Source organism: Salmo salar, chromosome 23, assembly GCF_965601325.2.
Source record: "Salmo salar chromosome 23, fSalSal1, whole genome shotgun sequence".
Classification (NCBI taxonomy): domain Eukaryota; kingdom Metazoa; phylum Chordata; class Actinopteri; order Salmoniformes; family Salmonidae; genus Salmo; species Salmo salar.
The window spans coordinates 17976396-17984447 of record NC_138313.1 but is presented as its reverse complement, the minus strand read 5'-3'; positions in this window follow the sequence as shown (position 1 = coordinate 17984447).

The window sequence follows — 8052 nt, the reverse complement described above, 5'->3', positions numbered from 1 at the left end:
TATTTTGTGTATAATGTTGCCGCTACCGTCTCTTATGACCAAAAATAACTTCTGGACATCAGGACTGCGATTACTCACCACGGACTGGCAGAATCCTTTTTTTCCTTTAAGGAGTCTGACGAGGCCGACGCGTATGACAGACGACATACTGCTTTCTCGGGAACAGGCCCAGATCCCCGTGATTTCAGTGAAGAGGAGGCAGAGAAAAAGGGTCTGGAGGGCGGGCTGCCTTCTGAGAATTCATAGGCGATCAAATAAACCCCCACTTCTTTCCATTCTGCTAGCAAACGTGCAATCTTTGGACAATAAAATAGATTACCTAAACGGAAGAGTAAACTACCAATGGGACATTCAAATCTGTAATATCTTATGCTTCACCATGACACTATCAACATACAGCTGGCCGGTTATACGCTGCACCGGCAGTGTCACGGTTGTCATAAGAACGGGACCAAGGCGCAGCGGATGTTGAGTTCCACATATTTATTACAAAGTGAAACTTTAAGCAAAAGCAAATAAATCAATAAACAAACAACGAAACGTCACTATGTGGTGCACATGCACAAACACAAAACAATATCCCACAAAGACAGGTGGGAAAAATAGCTACTTAACTATGATCCCCAATTAGAGGCAACGATTACCAGCTGCCTCTAATTGGGAACCAAACCAAAACACCAACATAGAAATGTTTAACTAGAACACCCTCCCGTCACGCCCTGACCTACTACACCATAGAGTATGGTATGGTCAGGGCGTGACAGTACCCCCCCCCCCCCCCCCCCCCCAAGGTGCGGACTCCGGCCGCAAAACCTGAAACCAAATGGGAGGGTTTGGGGGGGTGACTAGTGTCGGTGGCGGCTCCGGTGCGGGTCGTAGCCCCCCATAGACCCCGGATCCGACCATGGTGCCAGCTGAACGATGTGCCTGGACTGGGCATCGGCGCAGAGAAGGGCTCCGGCCCTGGAGCTGGGTTGGACGCCGTGCCTAGACTGGGCATTGGCGCAGAGGAAGGCTCCGGCCATGGAGCTGGGTTGGACGCCGTGCCTAGACTGGGCATTGGCACAGAGGAAGGCTCCGGCCTTGGAGCTGGGCTGGTTGCCGTGCCTGGACTGGGCACCGGCACTGAGGAAGGCTCCAGCCTAGGAGCGGGACTGGACGCCGTGTCTTGACTGGACACCGGCGCAGAAGAAGGCTCCGGCCATGGAGCGGGACTGGACACCGTGCCTGGACACCGTGCCTGGACTGGGCACCGGCGCAGAGGAAGGCTTCGGCCTTGGAGCTGGACTGGACACCGTGCCTAGACTGGCCACCAGCGCAGAGGAAGGCTCCTGCCCTGGAGCTGGACTGGACGCCTTGCTTGGAAGCTCCGGACCGTTGACCCTAGCTGGAGGTTCCGGACCGTTGACCGTCACAGGAGGTTCCGGACCGTTGACCGTCGCAGGAGGTTCCGGACCGTGGACCGTCGCAGGAGGTTCCGGACCGTGGACCGTCGCAGGAGGTTCCGGACCGTGGACCGTCGCAGGAGGTTCCGGACCGTGGACCGTCGCAGGTGGTTCCGGACTGTGGACCGTCGCAGGAGGTTCCGGACTGTGAACCGTCGCCGGAAGCTCCGGACTGGGAACCGTCGCCGGAAGCTCTGGACTATGAATGCGCACTGGAGGCCTAGTGTGTGGAGTCGGTACAGGTTGCACCGGACTGGTGGCACGCTCTTCAGGGCGAGTGTGCGGAGCAGGCACAGGACGTACCGGACTGGGGAGGTGCACTGGAGGCCTGATGCGTGGGGGCCGGCACAGGTTGCACCGGACTGGTGACACGCTCTTCAGCCCGCCTGCGCTGCAGCCTACTCTTCGCCAACATCATTCTCATATATCCTTCTTCACATTGCTCCATCGACTCCCAGGCGGGCTCTGGCTCTCTCCTTGGGTCGACCGACCACTTCTCTATTGCCTGCTACATGTGCTCTGGCTCTTCCCGCGACTCAGCTGGCCACCCCTTGTGCCCCCCCCCCCCCCAAAAAAAAATCTTGGGGTTGTCCTTGGGCTTTCTGTGGCCGCGAACCCTGGCGTCGTCGCTGTCCTCCATTATTACCTTCCGTCTGCCGCCAAGGAAGGGTTTCGCATCCACCCATCACTTCTTCCCATGTTCAAAACTCCTTTACCTCGTGGATACGCTGCTTGGTCCTCTTTTGGTGGGATATTCTGTCACGGTTGTCATAAGAACGGGACCAAGGCGCAGCGGATGTTGAGTTCCACATATTTATTACAAAGTGAAACTTTAAGCAAAATTAATAAATCAATAAACGAACAACGAAACGTGACTACGTGGCGCACATGCACAAACACAAAACAATATCCCACAAACACAGGTGGGAAAAATAGCTACTTAAATATGATCCCCAATTAGAGGCAACGATTACCAGCTGCCTCTAATTGGGAACCAAACCAAAACACCAACATAGACATTTTTAACTAGAACATCCCCTTGTCACGCCCTGACCTACTACACCATAGAGAAACAAGGGCTCTCTATGGTCAGGGCGTGACAGGCAGGATAGTCTGGTAAGACAAGGGGCGGCGGACTATGTATTTTTGTAAATAACAGCTGGTGCACGATATATAAAGAAGTCTCAAGCTATTGCTCACCTGAGGTTGAGTATCTCATGATAAACTGTAGACCACACTACCTACCTAGAGAGTTTTCATCTGTATTTTTCGTAGCTGTTTACATACCATCATAGTCAGAGGCTGGCACTAAGAAAGCATTGAATGAGCTGTATTCCGCCATAAGCAAACAAGAAAACGCTCACCCAGAGGCGGCGCTCGTAGTAGCCGGGGACTTTAATGCAGGGAAACTTAAATCCGAATTTCTATCAGCATGTTAAATGTGTAACTAGAGGTAAAAAAACTCTGGACCACCTTTACTCCACACACAGAGATGTATACAAAGCTCTCCCTTGCCCTCCATTTGGCAAATCTGACCAAAATTATATCCTCCCGATTCCTGCTTACAAGCAAAAATTAAAGCGGGAAGCACCAGTGACTAGATCAATAAAAAAGTGGTCAGATGAAGCAGATGCTAAGCTACAGGACTGTTTTGCTAGCATAGACTGGAATATGTTCCGGGATTCCTCCAATGGCATTGAGGAGTACACCACATCAGTCATTGGCTTCATCAGTAAGTGCATTGATGACGTCGTACCCACAGTGATACCCCAACCAGAAGCCATGGATTACAGGCAACATCCACACTGAGCTAAAGGCTAGAGCTGCCGCTTTCATGGAGCAGGACTCTAACCAGGAAGCTTATAAGAAATCCCGCTATTCCCTCCGACGAACCATCAAACAGACAAAGCGTCAATAGAGGACTAAGATCGAATCGTACTACACCGGCTCTGACACTCGTCGGATGTTGCAGGGCTTGCAAACCATTACAGACTGCAAAGGGAAGCATCAGCCGAGAGCTACGCAGTGACACGAGCCTACCAGGGCTCCAATAGGCTTCTAAACAGCGTCTACCCCCAAGCCATAAGATTCTTGAACACCTAATCAAATGGCTACCCAGACTATTTGCATTGCCCCCCCCCCCCTCCCCCTTTTACACCACTGCTACTCTCTGTTGTTATCATCTATGCATCGTCACTTTAATAACTCTACCTACATGTACATATTACCTCTACTAACCAGTGTCCCCACACATTGACTCTGTACCGGTACCCCCCTGTATATAGTCTCACTATTGTTATTTTACTGCTGCTCTTTAATTACTTGTTACTTTTATTTCTTATTCTCATCCAGATTTTTTTTTAAACTGCATTGTTGGTTAGGGGCTCGTAAGTAAGCATTTCACTGTAAGGTCTACACATGTTGTATTCGGTGCACGTGATAAAATTAGCCACAGCAGCACTACGAGAGAAAAGAAGACATTCAAAGTCACCAAGATAAGTAGCACTAGGAGAGGTAATGATATGTTTTTAAAAAAGCAATTTAAGCAATGCATTATGCATAGGTTGTTTGACTGCATTCTGATTTGTTTTGGGGGAATTGACCAGTACATATTTGGAAAGGAAAAGGTAATCAAGAGAAAGTTACTATAATGTCCAGTAGAGGGCAGCAGACACCATCGTCAGCAGATAGACTTCACAATGCATAGTGTTACCTGTAGCAGCTAAACCACTGCTCAGTATTACCTGTCTGAAGATGCGGGGCATAAGTATGATGGTATCTGCGATGAGGTCCGGATGAAGGTCATCTACTTGGCTTAGCAAAACCAGCATGAGTTCCATCGGGCTGCATGCCTGAGAGAGCAGATTTATACATTACTGTTAACTCTGATGCCATGCCATGTGTATCTGCCCACTGTTTAGCCTCCTGCTAGCCACTTCTGTCAAAGGTAATTCATAGTGCTTAGCTTACCTTGGCCAGGTGTGCCATAGCGGCCTGACAGGTAGAGGAACTCTTCTTCTTCTTCAGTATCTCGGCCACCAGGGAAGCCAGGAGGCTACAGGACATAGACTCCACTATGCCATGAGTCAGATAAAAGAACCGAAGACTCCTGAGTCATTTACATTTTAGCAGAAGCTATTATCCGGCGCAATTAGGGTTAAAGGCCTTGCTAAAGGGCACATTGACAGATGTTTCACTTAGTCAACTCAGGGATTTAAACCAGCAACCTTTTTGTTACTGGCCCAACACTCTTAACCGTTAGGCTACCTGCTGTGTCTACTCTGTCAATTTGGAAAGAAAGCTCCAGCTGGTGATAAAGAACATTTGCACAAGTCTATGGGGGGTATACAACATGTTGGTTGCATGTGGGCTTGCAAATGAGCACCGTAGCCCTTCACATCGATCAATAAAGCTTAGTTGACGTCCTTGCAGAATATAGACCCTTTCATGACTGTCATCAAAATGAACTACATTTTTTTATTACATGTTCTCTTTTTAAAGTGAATATCCCTTCACTATGGTTAGGGAATCCTTGACATCGAAGTTTAAGGCCACAAATTTCTCATTTGTGAGTCAATTCAATTTCTTCAAGCCAGAAACCCTCTGAGGCTCTTTTAGCTCCTGAAAGGCACAGAAAAACCATCCTGACAAATGCTCATGTAATTGTAGGCCGTAGAGGAGAGGGAGGCGTGGGGAGGTGGGACAACCAAGGGCACTTAAAGAAGAGCCTTTGCAAACCGGGTTACCATCAGTGGAGCGAGAAATCCGACTGGATATCGGCTGGTTCAGTCCTCACACCTTCAGGTCAACAGGCAACAACAAGCTCTGGGTAGTGGCAGAGTCACGATCATTATTATATGCATGCATCCCCAAAGGGCACCCTATACTGTGCATAGTGCCCTGGTCAAAGGTAGTGCACTATGTAGGGAATAGGGTGCCATTTGGAGTGCACTCTATATGTCCATGGTGGCAAGGTACCAAAGTGGCCTGTACTAGTAGACTTGCTGTTGTTGTCACAGAGGAGACTGGAGTGTGACTGCGTCTGCCTTCACTATTATCGACCTCTGGGATTTAACAATAAATCGAAACTGTACTGTCAATGTGTAAAAACACACAAGCTATGTAAAAAAAAATACTGTTCACTCCATAACAGTAAGGTGTGATTTGTCTTAGGATATCTGTGAATTGAATTACTCATTTGGCAGAGACTGAGAGGGCCTTTCATAGGAGGACATGTGATGGTGATCGATGCATTTACCTGGTTCTTCTCATCTTGAATGAAGTCCACCAGTTTTGCCGTGTCACCCTGATTAATACATGTCAACCCAGTGTTCTGGAACAGTTCATGATCCTCTGGCCTCGAACCGTCTTCCACCATGGCTTCTCGCTGTACAGATACAAGATGTCGACTGACACCACCACTCACAGAGACAGCTCGTTCAAAGTAATAGTTTTGACAGTATTATGCATCTGATACATCATATTATTGTAGAACAGTTCATATGAATCATATTTTTATAAGCGTAGCTAGTTGTTATCATTCTGATGTGAGCCACTGTTAGCATGTTAGCTTACCTATCTCTGGATGACATCTTGCAGCTGATCAGCCATCCTCAGCGTTTCTCCTGACTAACAATTATTGTGGGGTCCAAAAAATAAGAGTTTGAATATTCAGAATACAGAAGAAATACTAATAATATTTAAATGACTGCCAAAAAAGGACACCAGATAGTTTCTGTTGCAGTTTAAAAATTACTTCTGGTAGAGGTGGACTGTCCAGAGCCCTCTGTAAACCTATCAAGCCCTATGTGCCTGAGATGTCATAGGATTAAAGCAGTGCTACATGGTCATGGCAGACAACAGAACTGTCTGGAAGGTTCTAGCCGAGTAATATAATATCAGCTTGCTGCCCCAGACAGCCAGACAGAAAGACAGGAAGACGCACACACGGCTATAGCTAGTTGAGGGGCTGCTCTCCTTGGTCCTTATTTGTAATAAATAGATAGGGTTAGCCAGGAGCATGTTTGAACGATAGGATTTAGCCGGCAGCTGCTGGTTAGGATAGGTTTGCTCTCTGTATTGCGTCGCGATGAAAGCAAAGCTCTGAACAAAAGCCACAAAGCAAATACACACAGAGACAGGAAATGGGACCTCTGTGTTGACTCTGATTTAGTCATCTTTAATTGGAGGCTGATGATTGTTGTGACCTCAAAGCTTCTTACTACAATACATTCAAAAAATATATACAATACATACCGTTTAGCAAACGCTTTTAACCAAAGTGACTGAAAGTCATGCATGGATACATCTTAAGTATGAGCGATCCCAGGAATTAAACCCACTATCCTGGCGTAGCAAGCGTGGCATGCTCTACTAACTGAGCTACAGATGATCTCTGTAGGTCTAGGAAATATCTGGAAAGGAGAGGGGAAAGAGGGAAATGGGAAGATAATCAGTTGTAGAGGATGATAGCCTTGTAAAAAAAAAAGTGGTACTTATTTTTCAAGCACTCTACTCCCTCAATATCAAAAACAACCACAATGATAAGTCGGGGCATTTGTTTTCCCTAGGCATTTAGACGATGCAGTCTGAGACAGCCAAATACTATAACGTGAAGCCAAATAATAAATGATGTGCATTGAAATGCAATGCCCATCACTTGGTGTCTTCACACTCCTGGACACAATACAGATTGACACAGAAGAGTTGTTCTCTTTTCCAAAGGGGAAAATCAGCTTAACTTCACATCAATATTTAAATATTTCATAGGCAGGCAGGTAGCTTAGTGGTTAAGAGCGTTGGGCCAGTAACTGTAAGGTTGGTGGTTTGAATACGTGAGCTACACAGAGGAGTCTGTCCTGCAGCTGGAGAGAGAGTAGGTGAAAAATCGCTCAATGTGCCCTTGAGCAAGGCACTTAACCCTAATTGCTTCTGTAAATCACTCTGGATAAGAGGGTCTACTAAATTGTGCCTCGGTAAAAAGCCAAACCCTTTTTAGCTCGGTAGTAACCTATGACCAAACTCTACCTCTAGAGAGCACTGTTTTCTCAAAGTGAGCTGTGGGGTTTCAAGTGGAGCCGAGGCTAGAGCAATAAGGTGAACATTTACATTTAAGTCATTTAGCAGACGCTCTTATCCAGAGCGACTTACAAATTGGTGCATTCACCTTATAATATCCAGTGGAACAACCACTTTACAATAGTGCATCTCAATCTTTTAAAGGGGGGTTAGAAGGATTACTTTATCCTATCCCAGGTATTCCTTAAAGAGGTGGGGTTTCAGGTGTCTCCGGAAGGTGGTGATTGACTCCGCTGTCCTGGCGTCGTGAGGGAGCTTGTTCCACCATTGGGGTGCCAGAGCAATGTATAAGATACATTTCATTTGTGACTTGAGAATAGAAATCAGTTTGCGCAGTGGCTTGATGAAATATGTTAAAACACATGGAAATGAGAGTCTTCTGGTTATTGTATTTGTGACCAATGATTGTTCATTGTTCAAAAGTTATTCCCCTACCTAGAATAGTAAAGCCCCCTTAACTGGCTCAAATAGCCAAACAATCAGCCTGTTACCAACCCTTAGTATCTGTTTGACCAGATACAATGCTATT